Consider the following 14,318-nt stretch of genomic DNA (forward strand, 5'->3'; position numbering starts at 1 on the left):
CCCTCAACCTCTTAGACTGTTTTACTCCAGGAACAGAAATAGAGAATGCTTCTTGAATAAGAGATGGTGATTGGTGCAAAATTGTTAAATTAGAAAAGCTAATTCAGTTCATGAATGGGTCATTTTTATCTTCCCCAAGCTGACAGAATTTGAGGTAATTCAAATTTGCCAAGACATGGGACGTTTGTGACTGCTGGAAGAAATAAGAGTATACTTTGGGGAAAGCATTACTTCCTCACATCCTAGATACCATGGCAAGACTGTGAATAAGTTCTACTGACAACTCTAGAAGAAACATCAATTAAATAGCTTATGATAGAAGAAGACTCTGGACTTTAAAAACAATAATATTGACAATGTTTCCTTAAAATTGCCAAACAAGAAGGGGGATGGGAGTGAATGGGTGACGGGCACTGGGGGTTATTCTGTATGTTGGTAAACTGAACACCAATAAAAAATAAATTAAAAAAAAGAAGGGGTATCTACATAGGTTGAATGTAAGCCACATTTCAGAGCTGGGTTAAGGGCTATAGTGATTATACCTCAAGAAGATACAACAAATATATTGGTATAGAATTCCAGATTTTGTAAAATATGGGGTATTCTGACTATATCTGAATAAACTAGTAACTAAATTGCAAACTCCCAAGACAGGGAAAATGGGTGAAAAGAGAGGAAAGACCAGAAGTATATTTAAACACTCCCAACTGAGAATATTTAAAAACTTTCCACTGAACATGGCTCAGTTGGTTAAGCACCTGCCTTCAGCTCAGGTCATGATCCCAGAGTCCCAGGATCTAGCCTCACATCAGTATCTGGTTCCCTGTTCAGTGGGGAGTCTGCTTCTCCTTCTGCCCCTCACCTCACTTGTGCTCTTTCTCACTTTCTCTCACAAGTAAATAAATAAAATATTTTTAAAAAATCTTTGAAGACTGGCCTTGAAACACCAGAAAATTAAAGAATCCATGACACAAAGTTCAAAAGCCTTTCCCATAAGAGTAGATTGGTTAAAGATCCAAAATTATAAATAAATATAAGTAAATATCAAAAATTATAGATAAAAATGAGTAAATAGGGAACTTTAAAAATAAACTTTTAGTAACTTTCAACCATTATTCTGGGGTAGATTCAACAGTAACAAAAGGAGCCTTGTTCTCTCTTTTGTAATGGATTCAAAATGAGGGCCTAAAATGGAGCCATAGTCAGAAAAATAATTAGAGTGAGAAATTACCAATTTAGACAATCTCCAACATGTGGCTAAATATTTTCAAAAAGTTCTAGAATGTAAAAAAGCTAGAAACCAAAACAAACATCTGGCTCTACAGATAAAACAACCCCTCCCCTCCAAATACAAACAGGAACAAAGGTCCTCTATTCTTCAAGAACCAAAAAACTATAAATAAGGACACTTGTAGATATTGCAAACGAGAGTCCTTCCAGTATCACTTATTAGTTGCAAAACAAAAGGACAGCTATCCCAATTCATTTAATGATGCTGCTTCAGGGGAAATATTAGAACCCAATACTTCATGTCCTTTCTTTAAACTCCATGGTAAATTGTTTACAAATACAAATAAATAACAATACGCTTATTGATACAATACCATTCTGTATACCTTCAACCCCCATCCCATGGCAGATCAAGTCCCTCAGAACACTAAAACCACTCAAATAGTGGGATCTTAAGTCCTTTACTCTGTCCCAACTTAAAATTGTTACTTTGGGACTATTATTAGAAAAACACTCCTTTCTCTTCTGTGACACAGCTTCTGCAAACTTAATAGGTGTTAATCTACTTAGCAAATGGAACTGCCAGATAAAACATACTATAGAAGGATTATTTTTAGAAGTTGTAGAAAATTCTCCCACACAGGATGAAATTATTGCTATTATGGGTAGTAATATGCCTACATTGTGTATGATTCAAAAAACACCTGTGATATTAGCTATGTTTACAGAAACTCCATAGGCAAAAGACTCTTCATGCGTTGGAAAAAATAACTAGAGCAGAACCTATAAGATTCTAGATTGATTTTTCTAAAACTTTGCCTAAATTTCCTCAATGCCCTCTTAAGGCTGAGGCCAATGAAGTTCTCACACCAATTCTGTTGTCCTCTGGGACATTCCAACTTACCAGTCAAGTGATAGGAAAACATGTTTACGGGTACAGTTGTTTGTGAATTATGAAAGCCTTGCCACAAACTCTAAAACTTTACCATCTTTATCATTCTCAATACATTGGAGGAGTAGTAAAAACAAATGATCCATTAAAATTGAAATTACCTAAGAAAATCAAAGACCCTTGGGTGCCCATGATCACAGGTCTGCCCTCAGCCTTACAGTCCTGAGCTTTTCTCCCTTCAGAATCTCATAGATTTTCTTCTCATGAAGTAGTCACTACCAAACATATGTGATAAGAGATATGAGATAACTCCACCCACACCTGATTCCAATCTTATACAAGTCCATGTAGCTAAATATTTTTTTTGTAGCTAAATATTATAAAGAGGGAAACAACCCAATAAACCCTGTCCCATCATTTATAGGTACAGGCTATATCCGCCATCACCGATCACTTATCTGTGTTTCGTGACCTAAAAGCAAATGCTTTGGTCTACTGGGAAAACATCTGAATGTAAGTGCTATATACTCATTATCTCATTTGAATCTTGTAGCAGTGTGAGGTATTATTGTTACCTTCATTTCATAGAAGAGAAAACTCTTCATTAATTCATTTGCCCAAGGTCGGTATCTAGTACATTGGGAACCTGGGATTTGAACTCAGGTCATCCAAGAAATTTAACTACTTGGAAAAATGACACATGAGAGGGTTTGAGAAATTAGTTGATAATGAATTTTATCAAAACTGGATAACTCTTCAAAAATGAAATTCAATTACAGTTAGTGTTATATTCCATAGAACTATGACCAAATTCGTTTATCAAAACTGCTTGTTTAGGGGAGTCTCAAGTACTTCTTTCTTCCCTCTGGCATGGATTTTGCCACATTGATACATTGGAAATTGTTAATCAGAATGTTTATTTGTGTGGATTGAACAAGAAAAATCCTTAAGAGATCATAATAGAACATGCAATCCAGCTGTCTGTCATACAAAGACCTGACCAAAAACAATGTTGGTTTTTGAGAGTAGCATGATTAGTTAGAGAAGAACGAACAGGTTTTCAAAATTCAGGCCAGTTCCATCATTCTGTGGTAGTAATTATCCTGAAAAATGACCCGACTTCTGGAGTTCTCACGGTGATTGGGTAAAATCTCCTCCTCCAGAACTTTCTTTCAGCTCTTCAAATATGTGAGGCTGACAGAAAGGAAGATGGCAAATTAATGCATAGAGCATCATCTTGCATATGTAGCTCTGCCCAGATTATGCATATGCATATCGTTTTCTCATTAGCATTTACTGAAAGGAAAAGAGCATAAAATAATAGAGGCACATTGGCAATCTGTAGAGAAATGGAAATAATGAGGGCCTCGTCGCTTTTAAATTCCTCTAAAAATATTTTTAGAAGGCAATTTCTGTTGATCTTTATTTTCACTGGTGTATGTTAAATAGCTCTCCTGGATTTGTTTTTGTTTTGCAATAGACATGACATGCATTTTCGTGAAGACTGGGAAATTAGATGCAGGCCCCACGTGTGTTTCTCATTCTGAAACTTACATTACAAGTACTTGATTTATTGGTCTTTTAAAAGTCCAGAACACCCACAGATCTGCCAACTGACTTTTATTTATTATCAATTTCCTCTAGTGTAGACTGAAGTAACTCCATCAGTTATTCTTCACCATTACCATATTCACTATCATCTACCTATATTCTTTTTCATTATGTGGAGTATTAATGTTCCTTTCAAATCCCTTTCTGCCCACTGCTCCTCTTCATTTATTTCCCCTTCTTTGCCTTTCATTTCCTACGCTAAATTTCTACTTACCTGGTGATTGCTTTCAAACCCTTTTGTATTAACCTTAGATTTTGAACTTTGTCATAAATGCTTTATAGACCCATTTTCATTACTTAAAAAAAAAAAAAAAGCTTACATGGGTTCCAAAATCCATGATATTATAGAATCCAGCCATTTGATTTTAAAGTAGGTCTGCATAATAAAGATACATTTTAAATATACATTATTCCACACCAAATATCTAAATTTTCCAGGATCAGTTTCCTTGTTACACAATAAGCCATGAAAACGGAGTAAATTTTAATTGAATTCATCAAAGGAATATTCTTGAATGACAAATACAGTGTGCATCCTTTGCAAGAAAGACCTTGTACCCATTTAGGAATTTATCCAACCCATGAATAGCCAAATTCATGTTCATTTAAGAGGCTTATTAATCCTGGATGAATTATTTAGGTACCCCCAGCAGCCATTTTATAGATCGGTGGTGCTACATTGATCCCATAAATGAATGAACAAGTAAGAAGTTTGATAGAGCTGTGGCAAAAGCGTAAAAAATACACACTAAAAACAAAACAAAAAAAGCATGCTTCTAAAGCCATTTTAAAAAACCAAATGAACAACCTTTTTCTGGACATCCCCAAATTGTGATCCCAGTGTCCCTCCTACCCAGCCGATAAGTAGAATTTATGCTCATTATAAAATAATCATTGTGTGTAGTGTGTTGTTTTTCTCTAACACCAAAATTGCTTTGAATAGTTCCTATTTAAAAGCCATTGAGTTTATTTTCAATAATGTCATGAATCAAAGAGTTCGCAATATAATCATAGTAATTTTATTTAGGAATACATTTTGCTTCAAATCACAGAAAAATCTACTGTAATGGCTTAAAATATATTTTGGTGTGATGGTGAGTTTGTGGTTTCAGAAATGACATAGCAATTCAGTGGTATCAACAGGTACACAGGCTCTTCTGTCTTTCCCACCTTAGTCGGTAGGCTTTTATTTTCACATTCTTTACTTCATGATCACAAGCTGGCTGCTGTATTACTAGGCTTCAGGTTTGTATTCCAGGCATGGGGAAGTGCAAAGAGATAAGTTATCTTAACGTCTCACAGAGATTTTCTCTTTATCCCTAGAAAGAAAATCTTCTCTGGAGCTTTGGCCTCATTAGCAAAAAGTAATATAACATGGGCCACTCCAAACTCCATCAGTCAGGAAATTGAATAATTTGATATGCTTGTCTGTATACTAACAGCAAACATAGATGAATAGGATTGTGGGTGACTTTGTAGTATTTGATCTGCATATTTTGGTTTCTACCTACTTCAGGATTGAAAAGGAAACCTGAGAGGCTACTCAAGATATTGTTACGACCAAGAAAGTTTTAAAAGATAGTAATTGAGCACAAGATATACAGGATAAGTGTGGTGGTTTCTGAAGCTTAATAAATTTGAACCCATTTTGAAAACCAAGGAATACCATACTTAAGGGGATTAAATTTGATCCTATGGACCACTATTTAATATTAGGCTATACACTAGACTCACTTAGAGGGCTTTTCAAAAATATTAATAAACAGTTAAATCAGAACTTCTAGGGATAAGGCTTAAACATCTATATTTAAAATTTTCTCTGAGTGATTCTAAAGTGCAGCCAGGGTTCAGAGAAGTGCCTCTGAACATTACTGAAAAGATTCAAGATTTTAAAGCAAAACACAAGTAGAGCAAACCATTTATAGATTCATTCATAACGTAAACAGGGAATAAAATTGCTTAGTCAATGTAGATGTCCTTTATGGAAGACTCATGTAAATAGGTCCTTAATGAATGGAACTTGACCATGAATAAAAATTTGGAACTTGAACATCTCTTTAGAAATTATTTGCAAAAATGTAAAAGTACATCATTATTTATAGTTTTAATGTCATTAATCATGAAGACCCTAAAAGCCCAAAATCCATCACTGTCACTTTTGAATTACATGTTTTAAAGAACTTCTATTTAAAGCCTGATTTGTTTCAAAACAATTCAGGTGTTTTGATTTGTGCAGTATTCAACTTTGGTTGCAAATTTTGGAATCCATGTTACACAATTAATTTGTATGACACCCATGTCGTACAATTAATTTGTATGACACTTGAATTGTTGCTAAATCCCTGAGTCTTCTTCATATAAACAGCAGATACCATCTGAGCTTCCTCTATGCCATTTATTATTATTATTATTTAAAGATTTTATTTATTTATTCACGAGAGACACAGAGAGAGAAGCAGAGACATAGACAGAGGAAGAAGCAGGCTCCCTCTGGGGAGCTCAATGAGGGACTCAATCCTAGGACCCCAGGACATGACCTGAGCCAAAGGCAGATGTTCAACTGCAGAGCCACCGAGGCATCCCTATTTTTTATTGTTTGAAATATATATAATATAAAAAAGCCTTATATTTATCCCTATTAAATCTCTGCCTATCTGTTCAAGCCTATCACCTCCCCCCATTAAAATCCCTTTGAATCCTATTGTTTTATTGAATCTAAGTTTATTTCCTATCTTTCCTAATTTTCAATTAGCTGTCAATATTATTATCAAATGTTTTTAAAGATGTTTCAGCTTTAAAAGATGTTTCAGATGTTTCAGTCAAGTCAAACTTATTTAAACAACAAAGGAGACTCTTAGCTCATAATAACAAGTACAGAGGTAGAGCTTGCTTTGGAACTGAATGTTCCATCATATTATGTTATCAAGGACTCCACTCTTCCCTCAGCAATAGTATCAGCTTCATCCTAACACTGTTCCTCCTCACGGTCATTAAGAGGCTTGCCAGAGCAATTGAGGCCATATGGTCCCACAGTCACATATAAGACAGGATATACCTTCTGTTCCAGTGACAGTTTCCTGGAAGTCCCCAGAAAGTGGTTCTATTGTACCCCCACTGGCCCACCTCTGCTCAACCCCTCAATTATAGAAGTGCTGTGAACTAAATGACGTAAGCCTAGACGCCAAACCAGTCATTGGCAGTAATATGGGATGACTAGGATTGATTTAATTAGTCAAGTCCAACTCCTAGAAATTTGGTCATTGTACAAATCCCTCAGTCATCTGCAGTGGAATTGTTTTATAATGAATATTAGGAAGATTATACCAACTTGCTCTATACTGGTCTCTTCAATTTTTATCCAAGTCATTGACAAGACTCAAGATTTTTATATATGCTTTTCCTTCTCCCTGGAACATCTTTCCCTGAGGATGTTCTCTCACACTCAGCCTTGCATTTTATCTGATTAGTTTTAGTTTTCTTTTAGCTCTCATTCAAGATGTCATTTTTCTCCATAATATCTTCCCTAAGCTTCTACTGCACACACAATGCCTCTCTTTGGTGCCCTTATAGCACCATATAGAACCTTAATCCTGTAATATAGTATATTCCTGGAGCAGAGCACAGCAGCGCATGGAATGTATCACTCCCCGTGGTAAGTGCTTTCTTTTTCCTTGGTTTTCCCCCACTAAACTGTAAGTTCAAGACTGTGTCTTAATATCTATGATATCCCCAATGCCCAGCCCAAGTACCTGCCACATAGTAGGCTGTCTGTAAATACTAATTAAAATGATGAATTAAAAAAAAAAACTACTTTCAGATTCTATGATTGCATTATTGGAATTGTTAAAAATTGACATTAATGAATCAGCTTTATTTTTTTATTTTTTTATATAAATTCAATTAATTAAGAGTGCCTGGGTGGCTCAGTTGGTTAAGCGGCTGCCTTCAGCTCAGGTCATAATCCCAGGGGGTCCTGGGATCAAGCCCCATATCAAGCTCCCTGCTCAGCAAGGAGTCTGCTTCTCCCTCTGTTCCTTACCCCTGCTTGTGTGCTCTCTCTCTCTCTAATAAATAAATAAAATCTTTTTTAAAACTGAATTCAGGACAGCCCCGGTGGCTTAGCAGTTTAGTGCTGCCTTCAGCCCAGGGTGTGATCCTGGAGACCCGGGATCAAGTCCCACGTCAGGCTCCTAGCATGGAGCCTGCTTCTCTCTCTCTCTCTCTTTCTCTCTCTCTCTCTGTATCTCTAATAAAAATAAATAAATAATATTTTAAAAAAAATAAATTCAATTATTTAACATATAAAGTATTATTAGTTTCAGAGGTAGAGTTTAGTGATTCATCAGTTGCATGTAACACCCAGTATTCATTACATTAAGTGCCCTTCTTAATGCCCATCACCCAATTACCTCATTCTTCTGATCCGCCTCCCCTCCAGCAACCCTAAGTTTGTTTTCTATAGTTAAGAATCTCTTATGGTTTGTTTCCCTCTCTGATTTCCTCTTATTTTTTTTCCTTTCTGGCCCTATGTTCTGGCCGTTTTGTTTCTTAAATTCCGCACAAGTGAAATCATATAATTTTATTTCTCTGATTGACTTATTTCACTTAGCATAATACCCTCTAGTTCCATCCACATCACTGCAAATGGTATGATTTCTTTTTTTGATGGCTGAGTAATATTCCATTGTATATGTATATATACTACATCTCCTTTAACCATTTATCTGTCAATAGACATCTGGGCTCTTTCCATAGTTTGGGTATTGTGGCCATTGCTTCTATAAACATTGGGATGCAGGTGCCCCTTCAGATCACTACATTTGTATCTTTGTGATAAAAAGCAAGTAGTGCAATTGCTGGGTCATAGGGTAGCTCTATTTTAAACTTTTTGAGGAACCTCCATACTGTTATCCAGAGTGGCTGTACCAGCTTGCATTCCCACTAGCAATGTAAGAGGTTTCCCCTTTCTCCACATCCTCGTCAGCATGTCATTTCTTGACTTGTTAATTTTAGCCATTCTGACTGGTGTGAGGTGGTATCTCATTCTGGGATGAGGGAAATGAATAAATTTTGAATATAATTTTCAAAGCTAGTGACAACCCCCCTAACTGGACTATCACTCAATCCAAATGTTTTCAAAAGGGAATCCTAGAAGCCCTTTCTCTGAAACAGGCTATCCTCTGCCCACATCACAAAATTAGCAAATATCAGAAGATGAAATTCATTTCTGGAACTGGTTCTTAATAAACCCAAATTGGTTTCCCAAGATTACTGGTGCTTTTCTTTCATTTTATTCCTAAATATTTACAACATATCTGCTTATTAATAATATCAATAGAGGAATCAAACATGGTATCATGAATCTAAGTTGAATATTTGTATCTTTGGTGAAGTGGAAGGCCAGACTTTAGCACTGATAAATAGTAGATGGAGCAGGTTATCCTGTTGCTGTGTCTGGATCATGGTTCTTCCTTTTCAGTAGAGTTACTATCCAAGTATTGATTATTGCCCCCTTTCTCCTCAGATTGTCATCATTCCAGCCTATTGTTATATGGAGGAAATCCAAAAGCATATAAGTAATGAGTGTTTCTCTTTTCTTATAAAAGTCTTCCTGGATTTTTCTCAGAGACACTAATTTCTTACGGTATCAATTGATGTTACATATTTCTATGAGACAATGAAGAGTGAAAGAAAAGAAAGCAAGAAAAGCAATGTTTTACACGGAGCCAATAAAAAGCAGACAGATTAGCTCTAAATCAACTTGCAGTGTGTCAGAGAAGTAAATTTAACTGCTCAGACTCAGAGGGAGAATTCATCTTCGTCTCTGTGGTTTAAGGAAGATTTTGACAAGAAATTTAATAACATGAAAGAATAAGTGTGATACTATACACAGTGGTTTATTTCATGAAAGGAAAGAATGAAAAAGTCACTAGATATAAGTCATTGTTCTCAATTCATTGTTTCTAATTCATTGCATCTATTCATAAAAACAATCCTCACTCAGCCTCCATGGCTTTGGCAGTTGGAAATAAAAATGGAAGGAGATAAAGAGTTCCCCAGAGCTTTTGACTGAGTGTTTGAAGCCGTAAACACTAAGGCAATGTATTAAAAAATACTACACCATAAACACAAAACATTCCTATCCACTGAAATTTAAAACAGATTAATTCGAGATTTTCTTATCATAAAATTTGGGATAAACTCATCAAAACTACATGTTTATCTTCGCCCTGGTATTCCCATTTTAGAGGTCTCATAAATATATGCTGTCATTTTTTGCCAATTGTGTAATTTGCACTGGAATTTTTCTGTGTTTCAGTGGGGTTCTACTCTTTTGTAACCACTTCTTAGCAATAGAGAATATCTGAAAAACATCAAATATCTTGGCCTACCAAAAATGCCCTGTGTTCTTTACATGCATGCTTTATAATTATATACTTTATTGAAGAACTGGACAAGTCCTTGGGCTTTCATGAAATAAAATGCTTCCTACTGTGAATATATAGTCCTCAAATGTAAGAGAGATTTTCATGATCTCTGAATTCCTCGGTGCCTATTGTATCATCCCATTCTTGGTGGTGCTCATTGAACACTGCTTGAACATATCATTGAGTGGAAAGAGTAGGGTCTTAGAAACACTAAAACTTGGCTTCAAGTTCTTTCTTCTTCACTTATTAGCTTGGTGACTCAGAGGAATTTCCTCTTTTCCTCTGAGCCTCAAATGAAGACAAAATGAAGCGATGATACCAGCTTTGCAGAATTGTTCTGAGGGATTGAGGTTATGTAGGAGAGGAAAAAGCCCCAAACAACCAGACATGTATATAACATGTTTATGAGTTGAATTGCATCCCCTCAAAATTCATATGTGGAAGTCCCAACCCCAGCGCCTCAGATGGTGAGCTTACTTGGAGATAGAATTTTTATGGAAGTAATCAATTTAATATGGAGTCAATGTGGGAAGGAGTATGAGTCCAATATGACTGTAGTCTCACAAAAAGAAAAAAAAGGACATTTGGACACAGAGACTAACATAGAGGGGAAAGGGGAAATAATGTTAAGATGAAGGGAGAACAAGCCAGGAGAGAGACCTGGAATAGACCTTCCTTTGGGGACCTTAAAAGGATAAAATCCTGACAGCACTTTGACCTTGGACTTCTAGACTCCAGAACTATGAGAATAAATTTCTGTTGCTTAAACCACCTTTGTCACAAAAGCCCTAGCACACTAATACAGCAGGTCAATAAAATTGGTTTATTTCCCACGTATTCACCCACAGTCTCATTCTTTCATCAAGTCATTTGGCTTCCTAGGACCTCCCACACTTTCTCTTTGCCACATCTATGGGCATCCTCTAGGAAATGGGCCAGAGTAACCAAAACCCTGCTCTAATGCACCCAGAAGTGTGCCCAGTAGAATTCACTGCAATCATTACAATTTGTGGCCAGGCTCTCCGTATCTCTAGCCAGTTACATGGCCCTAGTTCAGGCAAGAAGGACAATAAAGTGAATGTAACTCGTTGGTCCCTGTAATTAGAAATGAGCAAAATTTTATCATAATTTTATCATGATACACTTAGCAGCTTACAGTGATATAAGTGCCTCTTTCTTTGAAAATTAGCTTCATGTATAAGAACTGAAGTTTAAAATTGAAGGAGGGAGTGCCAGTGTGTCTCAATCAGTTAAGCGGCTGACTCCTAGTTTCAGCTCAGGTCATGATCTCAGGGTCCTGGGACGGAGCCCTACATTGGGCTCCCTGTTGAGCAGGGAGTCTGCTTAAAGATTCTCTCTCTCCCTCCTCTCTCTCTCTCTGCCCCTTCGCTGCTCAGTCTCTTTCTCTCTCAAAAATAAATAAATAAATAAATAAATAAATAAATAAATAAATAAACCTTAAAAAAATTGAAGGATAGTTTGCATTCCCCTGGTTTGGGCTGGCTTGCTTGTAAGGATCAAGTGGTAAACCATATTCTCATCTATTTTCTTAAGTTCCAAATGTCTTTCCTGTGTACTTCTTGATATAAGGATAAAAACTGAAACCCATCTCCAGTGCCTTCCTTGAGTGAAGTTAGAAATGCACCATTGCTTAAGAATTCTGACCCTACGCTAAATTCCATTTTGTCCACACCAAAAACAATGAGGATTTAGTAGCTCTGAATTCAGAATCTTTAAGCTGTTCAGACTTGACACAAATGTGCATGTACCTAGCACCCTGGCAAAGAAGCAATTCCCTACTAGAAATTAACTAAAAGATGTCTGTTTCCATTATTATTTGTATTTGCTTCCTTTAGCTGAACGCATTTTCATTCCCCCTCGGGTTTTACTTCTTTCAATATCTCTTGGCTGTGATCAGTTTGATTTCTGACACATTGGCAGCCTCAGTTCAAGAGATGAATGCAACTAATTTGGTAGATAAAATTCTAATCTTCCCTGTCTTGATTGTCAATTTTTGAAAGGTAATCTAAGATGATGTCTTTATCCTATAATTTATGTTGTCTAGATTTGACTAAAGCCAGGTTTGAGGAGTTGATTACATTCTCTCATCTGATCAGCTGAAGGCTAAGACCAATGACATCAGTTCTAATTGTGGGAAAAGAACACATTTCCAAAATCTTTGTGACTAAACGTCGGCTATAAATTTGCCATTTAAAGTGTTTATGAAGTTGCTAATGAATTAACTTGGCTTTCTTCCTTGAGGTTTGACTCACTCTGATTTCCTTGGTCCAGCAGAGAACTCTCTTGGCATATTTATGAAGAACTGGGAAAGATTTTCTTGCAGAGAATTCCCTCAGCTCCAAAGAAAACTCCATTCTGCAAAGTAAACTCGATATCAGCCTGAGCAGGTGCCAGCGACTGGCATCTGGCACTGAGAAATATATTTATTAAATTATAATTTGGATCAGAAGCCATTGAAAGATGCTTGTACAAATTTTAAATCATCTAAATCGCTTATACATATCTAACAAAAAACCTTATCTAAAAAATGTATATATATAATATATGTATATACAAAAATATATTTAAACACACATGTATACACATCCCTTTGGAGCTCACTCACCCTTAAATCCTGTAATCTCTTCATCTTGAAATGCTCCGTGTACACAAATGAGTTTAAACTTGTCACTTGAATTGTAGGCTTTTTTATTTAAGCCAACAACAAGCTTACTCATCTTCGTGCATTGCTAAAAAGAAAAGCACCCCCAGTGTCTGTGTCTTATTGAAATTGCTCCCATATTTGTGGACACAGCCTTGCCACACTAGGCCAGTGTCTGTGGACACAGCCTTGCCACACTAGGCCAGGGCAGTGTCTCCCCGACTTTCTCAGCTTTAACCTTTAATGTGGCATGAGCATTCCCAGCCCTGCATGTATGATAAATGGAATCTCCAGCCCATCTGAAAACGAGTTTATGTGGGCAGGAAGATTTAGTATCCCCCGGGCACCCTCAAGATAAAAAATCATCTGGGCTTGTGGGAACAATTTGTCTAAGAAGAGTAATTTTAGAAATTCTTGCAATGTCTTTAGAGGGGCCGAATTCATAGCGATTTTCCCCTTGATTTTATTTCAAACACCTGTTCTTCATGAACAGGCATAAGTCGAAGCCCATGTAATGGGGGCCCACGGATGCACAAAACACAACAGAGCCGACTGTCGTCCTTTGGGTGGTCTCTACACATATTGAGTGTGAGCCTGTGTGTGTATTAAGAACATTTGCTAAAACTGGTTCTTGCATTTTCGAAACTGCAGTCTCTATTACAAGGCTTTCACAGTGTGATAATTCTAACTGATAAATCACTAAAACAAAAATAGAAAATTGATAGTTGCGATAACTCTCTTCAGTGCACAGCTGGTGCCAGCATCTTGTTCTCACATCTGTGTGTCAGCATTCTGCCCCCCATCCCACCACCGCAGGCACTTCCTTTCTTCTCTGAAGTAAATCTCTTTGCCAAAAATCTGTTTGTTTGTTCTGCTCAACAAATGGCGCATGTTCTTATTAATGAGCCCTCTTCCATTTCTCACAGGAACACTTTCAAGCATCTTTTCCTTTCACTTAGCCGGTTGGCTGGAGCCTAACTTCATAACTGCATGTTTTCTCCAGTTGAGCGATACTGTAGAGAACGCTTGCCTCTGGCCTCCTGGGGATTTTGCACAGTGGCCAACACTGGTAGCACTCAGTCTGAGCGAGAGCTGGCCAGTCCCAAGGCAAGGAGAGCAGGGTGTTCGAGAACATGGAATCTGCAGTTGAGCACATCCAACTGGTGTGTTTGTCATGTGTGTGTGAACTGAGGAGGGTGAGTCCATCTCTCGTTGAGCCCGGGGTGCTCATTTACAGCAGAGCAGGGGTGACACCTGTCAGAACCAGAATGCAGGACGGATATTAATTTAGCCTGAGTTGAGGCTACTATCACCGAGACCTGGCATTAACCCAGTGGCTTACTTAACTGCTGTCCAAGTTTGTATCTTCTATATAACAGAGTGAAGGAAACATTCCAGATTGGTGGGCGGCCCTATTCAATACAATCACCCAGACGACTTCGCTCATGCTGCTCTGTTGTTCCCTAGAATTTTGTTATCACCTGTAGGGCACAGG

The 14,318-nt window shown here is 37.1% G+C and overlaps 1 long non-coding RNA gene across 1 annotated transcript in view; it reads right to left on the reverse strand.

The window, feature by feature from the left end:
* Nucleotides 1-12,793: 12,793 nt before the first annotated feature.
* LOC119864573 overlaps nucleotides 12,794-14,318 on the reverse strand; it is an 80,977-nt gene continuing 79,452 nt past the window's right edge. The window contains exon 6 of the long non-coding RNA XR_005374418.1: nucleotides 12,794-14,077. This is a non-coding gene — a long non-coding RNA (uncharacterized LOC119864573). The remainder of the gene's footprint in view (nucleotides 14,078-14,318) is intronic.

The sequence above is a fragment of the Canis lupus genome, chromosome 20 (genome assembly GCF_011100685.1).
Source record: "Canis lupus familiaris isolate Mischka breed German Shepherd chromosome 20, alternate assembly UU_Cfam_GSD_1.0, whole genome shotgun sequence".
Classification (NCBI taxonomy): domain Eukaryota; kingdom Metazoa; phylum Chordata; class Mammalia; order Carnivora; family Canidae; genus Canis; species Canis lupus.